General features: G+C 38.2%; 1 protein-coding gene across 2 annotated transcripts in view; it reads left to right on the top strand.

Annotated features, from left to right (window-relative positions):
* Positions 1-15,776, top strand: part of LOC121313163 (disks large-associated protein 1-like) — a 280,148-nt gene that overhangs the window by 35,945 nt on the left and 228,427 nt on the right. The gene's annotated exons all lie outside the window — the stretch shown is intronic.

The following is a 15,776-nucleotide window of genomic DNA, read 5'->3' as shown; positions in this document are numbered from 1 at the left end:
CCTAATCTTTTTTCTTATTTATAATTTACTAAGAATGTTCTTTTTGTGTACAAATCTAGTACACAGGTCCATCTTTAACTCTATTATAATGTAAACAAGTGGGTTTCTATTTCCTACTATGTTAATACACAAAATTAAAGGAGCAACATTTCAGACTTTAACCAAAACACAATTAACAGCTAGCATTTGAATATAAGTATTTTAAGGAAGCACTCTTTACACAGATAAACAGATTCATTCAATGTATTGTGTGCGTAACATCAGTGACATCTAAATACAAGACCCATGGAAATAAAGAGATCAGTTATTCATACAGTTTGAAAAAGGTCCATATGAACGACTTGGCACTTATGCAGTTTCTAAATTGACTCTGTCACATGGAGAGTTAACACTCTGATGAGTGTGATATCAGTGGTCCCAAAGGTGTTCTATTGGATTAAGGTCTGGACTTCTTGTGGGCTGGTCCATAACCTCTGTAGTCTCCTGCTCAGTATTCATAAATGAACAAAACAGGTCCAGTGACAAAGCTGCCCGTTCTGATGATTAACCAGTAAGGGGTCTCTCCTATTTTGTGAAGTCTTCTTGACCTCAAACCAGACTCATTCAGTCTGTTTCTCACAGTCACTTATGGTGACTTCAGTTGCTGTCCTGAAGTGAACATTGAGCCCATGTGCAATGGACTGGTGATTCCTCAGTGCCGTTTTGTGTAGCTATCCGCCATTGTGTGGTGTGGTAGACCTGCCACGACCTTGTCCAGGATGTCTAGTTTACAAACCTGTGGTTTGATAATGTGCCCACAGTCTGGAAACAACAGAATGGGTCACACTGAATTGAACAGCTACACATCTTTGTGTATCCCCAGATTCACTGCCCATCTCAGGAATATAGTGTTACCTTCCTGAATATGATTATGTTTTTGTCGGAACATATTTCCCAAAAGAGAGCAAATACACGTCATTAAGCTTTTAGTTAAGAACAAGCAGAATCCAAAACCTCTTCACATTTTATAACTGTAAAAAAAAAAAAAAAACCTTAGATATTGGAGTCAGTATGTATGAAAACTGCCCGCCTACACCAAAGCTTATATATTAAAATTTAGCCTTATTACGCTCTTCGTTTTTTGGTTCATCCAACGTTCAACCCATGCAATCAGTGACTAACAATAATGTGGCGAGCTATTAAGACTGCAACAAATATATTTAATTGGATGATACTGTGTGATAACAACAATAATGTCTTTTGAGAAGAGGAATTTATAATGATTTCTTCTTGGGTGAATCAGGGAGCATGAGGGACTGTAATGTCACTTGATATTATACAAGTTATGTTGTACTTCAGTTTTAGATTTTATCAAATCTGTCCCCTTCAGGCCCTAGAGCCAGAAATGTGGTTGTCTCGCTGTTTTTCACTGCACACATAAAAAAAGGCTTGAAGGGGCATTTTCTCTATCTATACTATTACTGTACACAGTCATAACATGCCCTGCAAAAAAACTATCAACCATCCGTGAATGTTCATATTTTTATATTATTTCAAGAAACTATTTAAATATTATATGCCTACCATGTTAAGTGATGATGACTTGCAGCTGCAGCTCACAAGAAGCTTTTAATTCCTATTTAAAATGTGTAATCACTGTCATCATCACATTGAAAACAGTACCAGACCAGCCATTCCTTTCTCGCTGTAGCCAGTAAATTGTTATACTGACTGCTGAGCCTCGTCTTTGTCACCACATTTCTTTTTCCCGTTTATTTTTCTTGTTTTCTTTGATTCCCTGTTATCTGCTGTGCCTCTCCCCGGATCAATTTTTCCCACATATCTTCGCATTGAACTAAAGAGGTCAGTAGGTAATCCTACAAACCATTAGTGCCCAGCAACATCATCTTCGTCCTCCTATAGCGGAGCAATATTGAACACTGTAAATACTGTACTATTCAAATTTATACCTTTAATCTGTGTTTGACTTTTTAGGTGCTTCAAGTAAAATATATTTATCAAACGTATTCAGATTCTATTCTGCTGCCCTGTTGCTGTAAATAGTGTCTGTGTGTGTGTATGTGTGGAAATGTAAGGTTGGAGGAATGGGGTTAAATCTGTCCCTGCCAGCAATAACAGATGTGGCCATTCCCCAATTAGGAAATTGATGGTAATTGGGGAGTGGCCACATGTATAAAAAGATCCAGAAATCCCTTGTTAGATGGAGGATTGTGAGAGTTTGAGTGATTTTTTAAAACTGTTTATCAATGTGGTAGTAAAGACTAATGCCCATCCTAGACATAGTTGTTCTTTTGTTTAAATCATTTATTTTGGTCCTGTGTTTTGTGCAATTTTGTTAAATAAATGTGTGTAACAGTGCTTCACTGCAGTTTCTGCCTCTGAGTCTCAAATTTCTGCTGGTAACATCTTGGGCTGTGATGCTGTCCTGTCAAAGCTGGCACCCAGAGGCAGAAAGCTGCAGTTTTAAGCACATATGCGCATGACACACGTGTATTTAACAAAATAACACAAAACACAGGAACCAAATAAATCCAAAATAAAAGGTTTAAACAAAAGAATAACTGTAGGCTGGGCATTAGCATTCACTACCACATTGATAAACACTCAGCCCAAAACTCCTCCAACAAACAAAGGATTTCTGGCTCTTTTTGTACATGTGGCCACTTCACAGTTAGGGGAATGGCCACACCTGTGATTGCTGGGAGGGACAGATTTAAAAGCCGAAACATAAACGTAACAGTGGCTGAATGTGTTCAATTTACAAATAATGTAATGACCACACTGTTTTTTTATTGGCCCTGTAACTCAATCCTAAGGACCTGCCATTACCTTAGAGAGGCGCTTCCTAAGTAATCTATATCATTCTTTGATCTGTCCTTCTATTCTCAAGGAGGATGTCAGAGAGCACCCATTATTCTTAACTGCACACTAGGATTGGCACGCTTTATGCTCAATGAGTTGATGTTTATCTTGAGGTTCATTTAACTACCTTTCTTCATCTGACAGCTGCCCATTGATGTCTTATTTCATTCCATGTGTATTCAGGGACTGATGTTGTCTTAATTATACTGGGGAGCTGCAACATTTAGAGTCCTACTTTTTAGCAGTAGCTGAGAGAGAGTAGAAAACTGACGATAGATGGGTCTTAAAAATGGACTGGCTAGATGTTAACCAGTGTCAGCTCTGAATTTATGTTTGTTACAAAGTTCAAGCTGGAAAGAAAAAATAAACGTGAAACCATTTTTTTCTTGTGTGACAGAGAATGAATCTTGTATATAAATCTCCCTCCTGACCTGTGAGAGCACGGCGTAAAGGGAACAGAGTACCCCAGACTGTATGGTCGGACAGTTCATTCCAAGCAGGGTTCTCCCCAGGCCTTTTGAGCCTGGCAAAGTGTCTGTCGCCGCCTGGTTGAAAAAACCCAATCTATCTGTCTTGCAGATGCTACTGTGCCTTTAACAATAAGGATTGATTGCGCTTCTAGCAGACACATTATTAACAAAATATTAATTTTATTTTCGGGTATTATCATTCAGTCAATTTTTTTCGTATTATTGTATTGTATGGTGATATATAGTACATAATAGCTATACATATGCACCAAAACAAAACAAAAAAAAAGCATATTCCTTTTGTTGTGATATCGTAACAATATGTACCCAGGTGCTTGTGAGGGATATTGGGGGTTCGTATATAGAGGCTGTATGCCTTTAAGAAAAAGGCGTGATGCAATATCAGCTGAACACTTGTCAGCAAATTTGACTTACAATTTGACTTACAAATGCTTAAGGGGAGAGGTACTGGATTATTACATTCTGGTTTCATGCAGCAGTTCTGTTGTTTAAAATGAACAGTTGCATTCAAAAAATGTAGAACAGCAAAAAACAAAGCAGATGTGCATTCAAAAAATGCCCTGAAAACTTAACATAAAGATTTAAATGAAGTAATTAAGCTAAAAAGGAAGTGAAAAGGTTACCGTTTTTTATTATTTTTATTTGGGAATTCCAATAAACCTACGTTATCTTTCCCCAGTCAAATCGTAGGGTGCCTAAATAAGCAGGGTAATTTACCATAATAAAAAACAGTGATGAAAAAGAAAATGTAGAACATAAAAAAGTGCAAGCAGATATAGTCAGTAAAAGACAACACATTATTTACATTTTTTGTTGTATTATATATTTAATGTAAGGCAAGTTTATTTTTCCGTTAAAAGTACTCCCGGCTGCACAGAATTCCTGGGGAGAACCCTGCCAAGGGTATGGTGGAAGTCGGCCATCTAGAAAGGGGGTGGAGCTACAGTACACCAAGTCATTGCCCCAGAAGGGAAGCAATATGGCAACCATGGATTGGAGGAGAAACAGTTGCACTCGCTAACCAAGGGGGCGTGACTGGCAGTACAAAAGGAGACATGGTTAGGTGATCTGTACCTTTTATTATGGTTAAGGAAAAAATATAAACTAACCGTGAGTGCTTTGTTTGTTTGTCATGTCTAATAATACTTGTTTGTTCTTGTAACAGAGGAGACCTGCGCTGTCTCTCTGGACGCATTCGTAGTGCTACGGGAAGAGGGCAGCAGCCCTGCAAAATCCGCCTGTCAGTCACGGCATTGACACAGAGAGGTGGGGAAGAGGGTGTGTGGGTTTTCCCCCTCCCTGAGTGGCTGAGGGGCAGGCTTTGGGGGGTTGCTGCACTGATAAAATGATGCTCTGGGGTTCCCTCGGGTCTGCCCCCTCAGAGACGAAATGAGCCAGCCAGCTGGCAGAAGCTCTGCTGCCGGACCGAGCAAGGCCGGAGAAGAACGAGCGGAATAAATAATTTTTTGCAGTGGGGAGAAACTTGGGCAGACCCTGATTATTGTTTAGGGTAGTGAGGGAACGCATGTAGGATGGAGACTCGGGCGGCAGTCGGGGTGAACGCTGCAGAGTGCAGCACCTTTGTTTTGTAGTTTTATTTTCCCATTTTCTTTCACCTTTTGTCCTTTGTGATTTATTATTTCCAGAGCACCTGCGAGTACACCTGCAGTGGACTGTGTACCTGGACTTGTTTACAGTTGTGGGCTGAAATAAATCAGTGCGTCTGAGCGGCGTTACAACTAAAAGTTCTGTATCCTTGTCAGTGAATTGCCCATCACCCTTCCACAGTTCTTGTTAGATATCTAACAAAATCCGGAGCTGTCTCTTAAGGCCAGCACAAAACCCGGACAACACTGCACAACTGTTCATGGATACATTGTATTTCACCACTCACACTTTAGCACTCTCTGGGCTTGGGATTACAATTGAAACTATCATTTCACCAGTAACTTTGTTGTTTGTCATTCTCTTGAACACTGCATCACCTCTAGACCTGCACACTACAAATTAACACAATTTGCCACACTTGCCTATTAACCTTGCTGAGCTTTTACCACTAACTTAGTGGACTACTGCCTGCAAGATCAAAACTGCTGAAACGGGGAATGAAATTAGCCCAGTAGAAAATAACTTAAAATATATTTCTTCTCTTGTTAACTGTCAGCTATAATTTAAAATGTCTTCTTACTACAATAACTTAAATTAGCCCAACTAAAGTGGATGTGGGATATTTTTTATTGTATTTCAAGGCTAGTTACCAGTATCTGCTGAACATTCAATTGAAGCTGAATTACAACCGAGTATCCCAATCAAGTGAAATGAATTCCTTAAGAAAAGCCTTAACCCTTCCCAACCCATATTTGTGTCAACCATCAATTGTTTGATAGCTACCAATAATATTTAAAGACAAGTCAAGTCAAAAATACTGATAAAAGCAATGAATACCTTGAAAGAGATTCCAAAAGTCAAGACAAAGCAAGTTTGAAAGCTGTGCTACATGCTAATGTAAATATATATTAACTCCTTTGCTCTTGGTTCTTTGCAGAGTTGAAACTGTAAAAAAAAGCTTTTATTTCTAAATGAGCTTCTTTCTGTTACAGCAGTTTGAAAGCAATGACTAATGCAGGGTGTGATTTGTCAGATTTCCAGTCCTGCTCATGTAAATGGTGTTGGCTTGTATAAACTAAGTTATATATTTTAAATTCAAGTTTGCAGGATGAGATTTTAACCCCATCCCTGCCAAATCCATGTACGGAATGCGGCCAGGTGATTGAGTCATTGCTTGTCAATTAACCCTGGTCACATGATGTATGATGAATGTGTGGAGAACCTTCATGGCTGTGTGTGTGAACCAGGATGAGCAAGGAGTCATCACTGTGTGTAGAGTGGGATCCTGTCCTTGCACTATTGCACTATTATGTCATTGTAGGTTTAACTTGTTGTAACATCCTAGTTCATATTGTATTAGTAGTATTATTTGCACTTACTGTAAACTATACTGTGTTATTGTGGCAAAGTGCCAGCCCCTGTGTGTATTTTGTGTTATCTGTTGTGTGTTAATGTTGGTGTATAGTCATTGGTACAAGGGATATAAACGGGTCTGTGTAACACAAGTGTTTAAAATGTATATTTGTATTTAGGCATGAGGATTGCACAGCACTTCACGTGCAAGTAAAAAGTAATAATATGTGAGCATGGGGAATTGCACTTTATTAATTCATGTGCAGTTGTACCAAGACTCCAATTGAATGATTAATTAGCAATAGAGTCTTGGTACAGCTGCATAAAAGCTGCATGTTTTCACCCAGTCTGGGTTGTCTGTTCGGTGAGTGGAGAACGGGATAGGAGACGGAGGTAATAGTGAATAATTGTAAGAATAATAGTTAAAATATCTGCTCACCCGGTTTTGTGTAGTGTTAGTCCGTTTTTGTTTGTCTATTTATTTTGTTTGTTCTGTTTATTTATTAAATGCTGAGTGAAAGCATTCACTCAGCTCCACCAAACTGCACCTCTCTTGTTGTTTTAGTTCCTTGTTCTGGTCTGACGCCACCCACTCTGGCCGTCTTTGTGACAGTTATATATTAAGTTTGCATTGTAACCCTGTACAGCCCTGTAACACCTATAAGTTGCCTTGGATAAAGGCGTTTGCCAATGAAATAAATAAATAAATAAAAATAACTAGACCTGCCAGGCAGTTTTACGGCTTCCAAGCTCAGTACCAGTTGGAAATTTTGGCAAGCTGTAGCACTGCAGCACAAGGGTCAGCAACAGATCAGTTTTATGAAGCAGTTTCAATTCAGAATACTGCATTAGTTAATTATCTCACAATGCATTAGAATTTTAAACACCATAGTAACAATGACCCTATCTACACACTGTAAGGAGTTATAAGCTAACTTTACATTTAACCTTAAGGAAAGGTCAAACTTCACGATCAATGTCATTTTTGAATAGAGCAGTCCGATGTCATCAAAAAGACGTCAAGCACAGGTCCCTAGTCATTTTTTTCTCCGGAAAAAACTAGGAAAAGCTTTCGATGGTTGAGTGATCCGATAGAAGCTGAGAGAAGCCGAAAAAATAGGAGGCAGATCTGAGCAATACTCATAGTCCAACACAGACATAACAAGGACTTAAACAAACAAGATAGCTGCTTCTGTATCCAGTGCTTGAAGAATATCACAGACATTTTCCAAGCTTTTTGATATGTTATAATAATAAAATAATGACTTTGATAGCATTATTGAGGAATTTGGAGATAAAACGAGTAATCAGGAGATGATTGGTCAATATACACTACTATGAAAATATGTGTGATAAATACAGCGAACAAGGAGTGGGGCGGGGCTGGAAATGCAGTACTGAGTGTCCTGTTGATGTGCAGTGCCTTTTAAATCTGTTTTACTGTGAATAATCTGAAAGGTTTTTAAAGAAATGCGTCAGGTGGCCATCTTGCTTAACGCACAAACACCATTTTTAAAAAGTCAATTGTATTGACACTGGGATGATGCTTGTCAACTTTGGAGTTAATCAACTAAACTGTGTTCAACTGAAGCAGTTTTAAATTTAAGAACGAAACTTCGGTGTGACCGCCATCTTGTTTTATGAAAGAACACCATTTTGCCGTATTTGAATTCCATTGTTCCCAGGATGATGCCTGCCAAGTTAGGAGTTAGTTGGTTAAACGGTTTGCAAACAGAAGCAGTTTGATGTTTGGATGTGTTTTGGCGAATGTGGTGGCAGCCATTTTAATAGTAAATTTAATCGCCACAACTTCTGCTTTGTAAACTTGAAATGGATTTGGTTGCTGATGACATATGCAAAGTTTCAGATCAATCGGTTTTTCCAGTTCCCAAGAAGATGATTTTGAAAGGTTTTTCCAAAAAAATGCGTCAGGTCGCCATCTTGGTTGACGCAGGAGCGCAATTTTTCTGAACTGTAATCTACACAGGATGATACCTGTAAAGTTTCTTGTTGATTGGTTACACATCGTGCGAACAGGAGCAGTTTAAAGTTTTGGGAGGAAAAACGACGACAATAAAAAAATAAATACAAATATAAATAAATAAATAAATAAAAACTTTACAATAACAGTAAGCTTCCCAAGCCATCTTGGAAGCCTAATAATAACCACAACAGTGAAACAGTGATTGGTTTAGGGGATTATAATCCCACTCAAAGTTTATGTGAGTTATAAAGGCAGAATGTTCCTGGAGCGGGACCCTTCTTTTAGTGGAGGTTGCGCTCTGTCGCTTGTAGGCCAACTTCTGTTTTTGTTAGTTATGTTTGTTAAGTGTTTTATTTTGAATGCCTATTGCTCTTATTTTACTTGGCAACCTGATAGTACTACAAAAGTGGAATAAATCCAGCGGCTTACCCTGCCCTCCTGCTTGTGTTTATTTCGTTGTTGTTGTTGTTCTGTATTTTTTTGTTCCATTTTTAATATAAAATGGTTCTACCCCAAGAGGGTTTTACTGACTGAACTGCACCCCATGCCCAGAAACGCCATACGTCATGGGATATATTAACCAAATACCCGGATTCTGTCATATGGGAGGCAGTGTGGTCCAGTGGTTAAAGTCCAGCATTTGTAACCAGAAGGTCACCGCTTCAAATCCCACCTCTGCTCCTGACTGTCTCACTGTGTGACCCTGAGCATGTCAGTTAACCTTCTTGTGCTCCATCCTGCAGATGAGATGTTAAATTAATATCCTATTGTAAGTGACTCTGCATATAATACACAGTTCACAGCCTACCTCTATAAAGTGCTTTGTGACTGTGGTCCACTATGAAAGGTGCTATATAAAGATATTTTTTTATTATTATTATATTTGTTGCATACTCAGCTTCATCACTCATGCACCTCCCACAATGTGCATTTTGTCATATTACAAAAGATAGCATGAAAACATTTCTTTGGGTCCAACTGCATAGCAGCTCCTTCCATGTTGTAAAATTGTTGAAACCATTAGTGTGCTGCAAATGACAGTGCTGATTAATCAAAAAGCTTACATTCAGCACATAGGGCTAATAAAAGAGAAGGCAGTCAGAAGCAACAAGTGGTGTCCAGTTTATGGACAATTGCACTGTTTAGAAGATCTGTTGTCACAGAGCAGATCAAATTACTAAACTAATGTGCTCCTCTTCTCTTCAAAACAACCTTGTTTACTGGGAATTTTTGAGCATGTACAGTAATGTATTCAGTTGCAGGAGAACGGATTTGCATTAACTGCTGACTGACTGTGCATTAAAAGGCAGTGCAGCCTATTTTTAGTACAGTACTAAGGGTCCCTGCAAAGTGCCTTCCCTGTCCTGCTGTTCCTGTTCTGATAGTCCTTTCAGAGCTTTCTGCTGGCTGTGATTTCCCCCAGCTTACCCACCGTGTTAAGTGCAGCCAGTTATTAAAACTGCCATTAAAACGGGTCAAACAGTCATTTAGATAATTGGACTGAGAGGAAGTTAGCACAACTAGGAAACTTGTGTTTATAGGACACATTAAGGATTATATTTATTGTCTTATTTTTAAGTTAATAAAGAAATGTAATTAAGCAAAACAGTAAGAGATTACATGAGTTTGCAAACTCAGTGCCACACCTACCACTTTTAGTATCTCTTGAACTGTATACTGTAAGCAGACAGCAACAGTACTGAGGGTCCCGCAGGCTTGTCAAAGGCTGCATCTGATGAGCAGGGAACGATGAAGTTGACTGATATTAACGACTGTAGGGAAATCTTGCTGTGCGAAACTGTCATCCAGAAACTTTTCAGCATTGTTCCTTGCTGAGTTTATATCCCAATCTAACTTTCCATGCTGGGTTTGAAAATCCCTCTCTTTGAAACATGGGTATATATTGGCTATGACATTGGTTGTGCACTAGAATACAATTAGATTTTCATTTTACCCTGCAGAGCAACTATAGTCTGCTTTGATGGAACAAATGGGCATCAGGCAACTCTTCTATGGCATTTGTCAGATTTGAAAAATAACATTTAGGTAGTATTCATACCAAAAAAAACAAAAACAAAACACAACAAAAAAAAACAATTAAGGAGTGGCTATGCTAACATTTCAGTTATGTCAGGCATCGTAAGTTCATTAGAATTAAACATGCATTACATTAAAAACGGGTGTTTACGAGTTATATTTTACAATGATATTAAAGAAAAGTTCTGAATTTACTTACCTAATTGTGTGTCACCCTGGTTTTCCAAAAGATGCAACTGGATCATTCAAATTACTATACAGTGGCTCTCAAAAGTATTCACCCCCTTGGACTTTTCCACATTTTATTGTGTTACAACATGGAATCAAAATGGATTTAATTGATTTAATCAATTATTTTCTGTTTTATATCTGTAATTAATTTAGAACAATTTGTAGATTTTATTTTTCACTTTGACATTATGAACTTTTTTGAGTTGATCAGTGGCAAAAACTCCTAATTAAATCCATTTTGATTCCAAGTTGTAACACAATAAAATGTGGAAAAGTCCAAGAGGGGTGAATACTTTTGAGAGCCACTGTAGTTAAATGTAATTATAGTACTTAACACAAGATTTACAATAGGATTACAGAATGCTAAATTGTTTTATAAACATTAGTTTATCTTAAATTTAGAGCACAGTGAGTGCAAAGTACTTTCACAATCCATTTCCCCTGGATTTTGACATATTTTAACCCATAGAGCGATGTTAATCGAACCAGCTTAGCACTGGCCTTTCCACTCTAGTAGACCCTGGAGCTGCCACCACACTCAATCGTATTTGATAAATGTCAAGCAAAAAATATTGAGAGACTTTAAATAACCAACAGCTGCCAACTCCACAAACATTTTAACTGAGCGTGACTAAGTGTTGCTTCTTGTGACCGCCTCTTCCCAGCTTCTACTAACATTCTATTGGTTAGCCTTTTGTTGTGCGTAGCTGTACCTTCACTTTGCGCCAAAAGACAATTTCCATGACAAAAACCATGGCTAGTCAGCAAAAAAAGAATATATTTACTAGCATTTCCACTTTTACTGGGGAAGATTGTGCAAGCATTTTTGTGGCACAGGGCATGTCACAACACCATACAGTATATTTTACATTTACTTTCTAGGTAAAAGGAAAAGATAGATTTACTTTTTGGATGTTTTTCAGAATGCATCTAGTTCACTAAGTAATACTGATTTATGATAGTATATGTATTACAGTAAAAGTTGAAATGTGGTAAATCTTAAGTTTTACCCGTAACTCAACATTTACCAAGTAAGATGGTAATTATCTGGAATTATGAAGAAATATATTGCTTTTTTTGCATCATTTACAGGTTAATGATTTACTGAAGTTTATTGGTAACTGCAGGTTTTCCATCAGATCATTTATTTATTCCTGCATATAAATTGTCAATTCACGGCATGGGAGCCAAGCTACCTGTATGGATGTCACCTGACTTCTCGGAGTTAGAACCAAGCCGAGTTCCGCATCGTGGTGAGGTCACTGCCGCAGATTATGAGAGAGCTTCCTCATGATGCAGCTAACTCCAAGGCTGGGTGCCCGGCATCCTCAGGACATAGAGTTAGTAAAGATTGAGAACATATATGAGAGGGCCCTGCCATTGTGAGGCTCAACATATAGAAGGGGGGTCCCCGCCGTTTGGGGGACCAGACACACAGGAGAGGTCCGAGAACAAACTATTGCTATTAGTAAATTATAATTAATTAATTAATTAATTAATTAATTAAAACAGAATATTGATTCTTTGAATTAACGTGATACTGTACTTGCAATGAAGTCAGTTTAGTGTGAACATAACTAGTTCTTGTCTCTTATATACAGTAATTAGGATAAATTAGCGATTTTAGTACTGTTTGAATAATTACACTGCATAATATTTCTGTAATAATGCAATTACAGCTTGCCCTCTAATCAAAACAGACCGTTATCATACTGCCGATTCTATTGTTTTTTCATATTGCTTCACTGTTTTTATACATTTATTTATAAATAGGGCTTAATTTAGTTATCTTTTTCTGTCAAACAACTTAATGGGCTAAGTGTTGGAGAAAGTCACTTCGGAGCTACCAGGCAGGTGGCTTTTGAATGAGTGTCCCTGCAGAAACTGCACTTACAGAAGTTTTTGCACTGCCTGAATGAGCATATACTGGAGTTGGAATTATTGCAGATTTGCCTTCCTCCTGTATATTTCATTCTTCGCCCGAATTTGTCTTCCCTTATGGATTGCTCAGGTGGAGCTGAAGAATGATGGAGTTAGGGATCGAGATTCTGTTAGAAACAGGGAGGAGTGTCGCTCTGGTTAACATTTAACAAAATAATCATTAATGTTAAAGAATATATTTATTTCTGCATACTAATTTTTGATTAACAAAATAATCATTAATGAGCTTACAGTAATGCCAGCATTGCCTCTACTTTTTAGATACTGAGAAACTTGCCATTTGACTGAGAAAGGGTTATTTATCAGTTAGAAACCTTAGGCCACACATTAACCCTTTTAATATATATTTTGTTGCACTGTACAATTTTGAAACAATATTTCAACACAAATATCTCAACATTTTTACAATGTACTTTAAATTTAAACAAGACATTTACTGTGGCTCTGACTCTGATTTTGAAACATCCTCTGATCCTATGCAGACCTGACTGCATGCTGAACTGGTGGCCTGCATAAAATTGCTTCATACTATTGCATAAAACACTGGCATCTGCACTGCCTTCAGTTGTAACCATCTTTAGGGCTACTAATTGTTCCACTCTTGGGAATACCAAATTAGTTTTTTTCAAAAATGGCTAATTGCATTTGTTCCCACTTTTTATCAACATATTAATAATTAAATATGACATTTAAAGGTTACTCATTAAAATAAGTAAATTAATAAATATTACCACAATTCTTTTTTTTTTTTCAATCAGACTCTTGTTGCTGTAATAGTAAGTAAAGCACCTGAGGACACTTCAAACCTGTCATAATGTTTATAGACATCACTTGGCTCATTGCTGGCATTAAAATAAGCAGGAAAACCTAAGAATTATATTACAACAGTTCAGAAAACCAAATGTCCAGCACAGTTGTGAGAATCATATTTACAGTCTTCCACTAACACAGTAGTTCAGTCTACAAATAAAGGTGTTTTGAAAATACCAAATTAAGTATAGCATTTTACTGGCATTATAATAATAACCAGGATAAAATATGAAACAGTGATAAAGGCGTGTACTGACGAGTTGCTCTAAAACAGGTATTATGTATTACCTGATTGTAATTTAAATAGCGCCCCTTTTATTGTAAACGCATAATTCATCCTCTCAATTGTTTCTTTCCTAATTCTGCAGTGTTTGCAAGATTTAACAAGAGGTGTGTCTCCAGAAAGAATGTCTTTATGAAACCAACGGTGTGTAGTGTAGTGACTACATCCTTTACACTGTAAAGTGATCCATTTCCTTTAAGGATTGTAGAGCTATAAAAAGATTTTTGATCTCATTTCGTCGTCGACAGAAAATATAATTCAATTAAGAAACGGCCATGGTTTAAAATGGCTAATTATAGCTTTATTAAAGGCAGGTAGCGTGGAAAGAAATAAACTAAACAATAATGAAATGCACAATTAATTTAGCTTACTTCGAGAAAGCTTCGCCTTGAGCGCAGTACCTTAGGTCTTAGTTCTTCAGCATAGAAGAATGCAGTGCTTTGCTATTGTTGCCGCCTTTTTTGCTTTCTTACTCTCTACGTGTTCACGATTGACATTATATTTAATGGTATTGGCTCGTACATGATCACATGAATTACAGCGAAACTAAGAATATTATCCTTCTATCCTCATATAGATAATCAGATTTTTTGTTTAACTCTGTCTTACTGAAAAATTCATTTTTTGTTTCTTCTTTGGTGCATGTTGAGTTTCAGCAGAGACATGGAGTGAAGTCACATGATGAATAAACTTGCAAAAAATTAAATTATGCACATGGTATGTCTTCTTCAATTACTATACACTTAAATGTGCATTTTCGGCTAATGTTCTGTTTACATTTTTACCCATTTCAAATCACTTGATGATTTTTGAAATGGTTGTTTTTTAAAAGGGAACTATACTGAACAAAAATATAAACGCAACATGCAACAATTTCAAAGATTTTACTGAGTTACAGTTCATATAAGGAAATCAGTCAATTGAAATAAATTCATTAGGCCCTAATCTATGGATTTCACATGACTGGGAATACAGATATGCATCTCTTGGTCACAGATACCTTTAAAAAAAAAAAAAAGGTAGGGGCATGGATCAGAAAACCAGTCAGTATCTGGTGTGACCACCATTTGCCTCATGCAGCGCGACGCATCTCCTTCGCACAGAGTTGATCAGGCTGTTGATTGTGGCCTTTGCAATGTTGTCCCACTCCTCTTCAATGGCTGTGCGAAGTTGCTGGATATTGGTGGGAACTGGAACACTCTGTCGTACACGTCGATTCAGAGCATCCCAAACATGCTCAATGGGTGACATGTCTGGTGAGTATGCAGGCCATGGAAGAACTGGGGCATTTGCAGCTTCCAGGAATTGTGTACAGATCCTTGCAACATGGGGCAGTGCATTATCATGCTGAAACATGAGGTGATGGCGGTGGATGAATGACCCGACAATGGGCCCCAGGATCTCATCACGGTATCTATTGCCATCGATTGCCATTGATAAAATGAAATTGTGTTCGTTTTCCATAGCTTATGCCTGCCCATACCATAACCCCACCGCTACCATGGGGGTCTGTTCACAGCATTGACATCAGTAAACCGCTCGCCCACACGACACCATGCACGTTGTCTGCCATCTGCCCAGTACAGTTGAAACTGGGATTCATCTGTGAAGAGCACATTTCTCCAGCATGCCAGTGGCTATTGAAGGTGAGCATTTGCACACTGAAGTCGGTAATGACTCCGAACTGCAGTCAGGTCAAGACCTTGGTGAGGACGACGAGACACAGATGAGCTTCCCTGAGATGGTTTTTGACAGTTTGTGCAGAAATTCTTCAGTTGTGCAAACCCACAGTTTCATCAGCTGTCCGAGTGGCTGGTCTCAGATAATAAGAAGCCGGATGTGGAGGTCCTGGGATGGCGTGGTTACATGTGGTCTGCGGTTGTGAGGCCGGTTGGACGTACTGCCAAATTCTCTAAAACGAAGTTGGAGGTGGCTTATGGTAGAGAAATGAACATTCAATTCTCTGGCAACAGCTGTGGTGGACATTCCTGCAGTCAGCATGCCAATTACACGCTCCCTCAAAACTTGAGACATCTGTGGCATTGTGTTGTGTGACAAAACTGCACATTTTAGAGTGGCCTTTTATTGTCCCCAGCACAAGGTGCACCTGTGTAATGATCATGCTGTTTAATCAGCTTCTTGATATGCCACACCTGTCAGGTGGATGGATTATCTT

Source organism: Polyodon spathula, chromosome 3 (genome assembly GCF_017654505.1).
Source record: "Polyodon spathula isolate WHYD16114869_AA chromosome 3, ASM1765450v1, whole genome shotgun sequence".
NCBI classification, from domain to species: Eukaryota; Metazoa; Chordata; class Actinopteri; order Acipenseriformes; family Polyodontidae; genus Polyodon; species Polyodon spathula.
The sequence above is the reverse complement of the archived record's forward strand: the minus strand, read 5'-3'. Positions and strand labels throughout refer to the sequence as shown.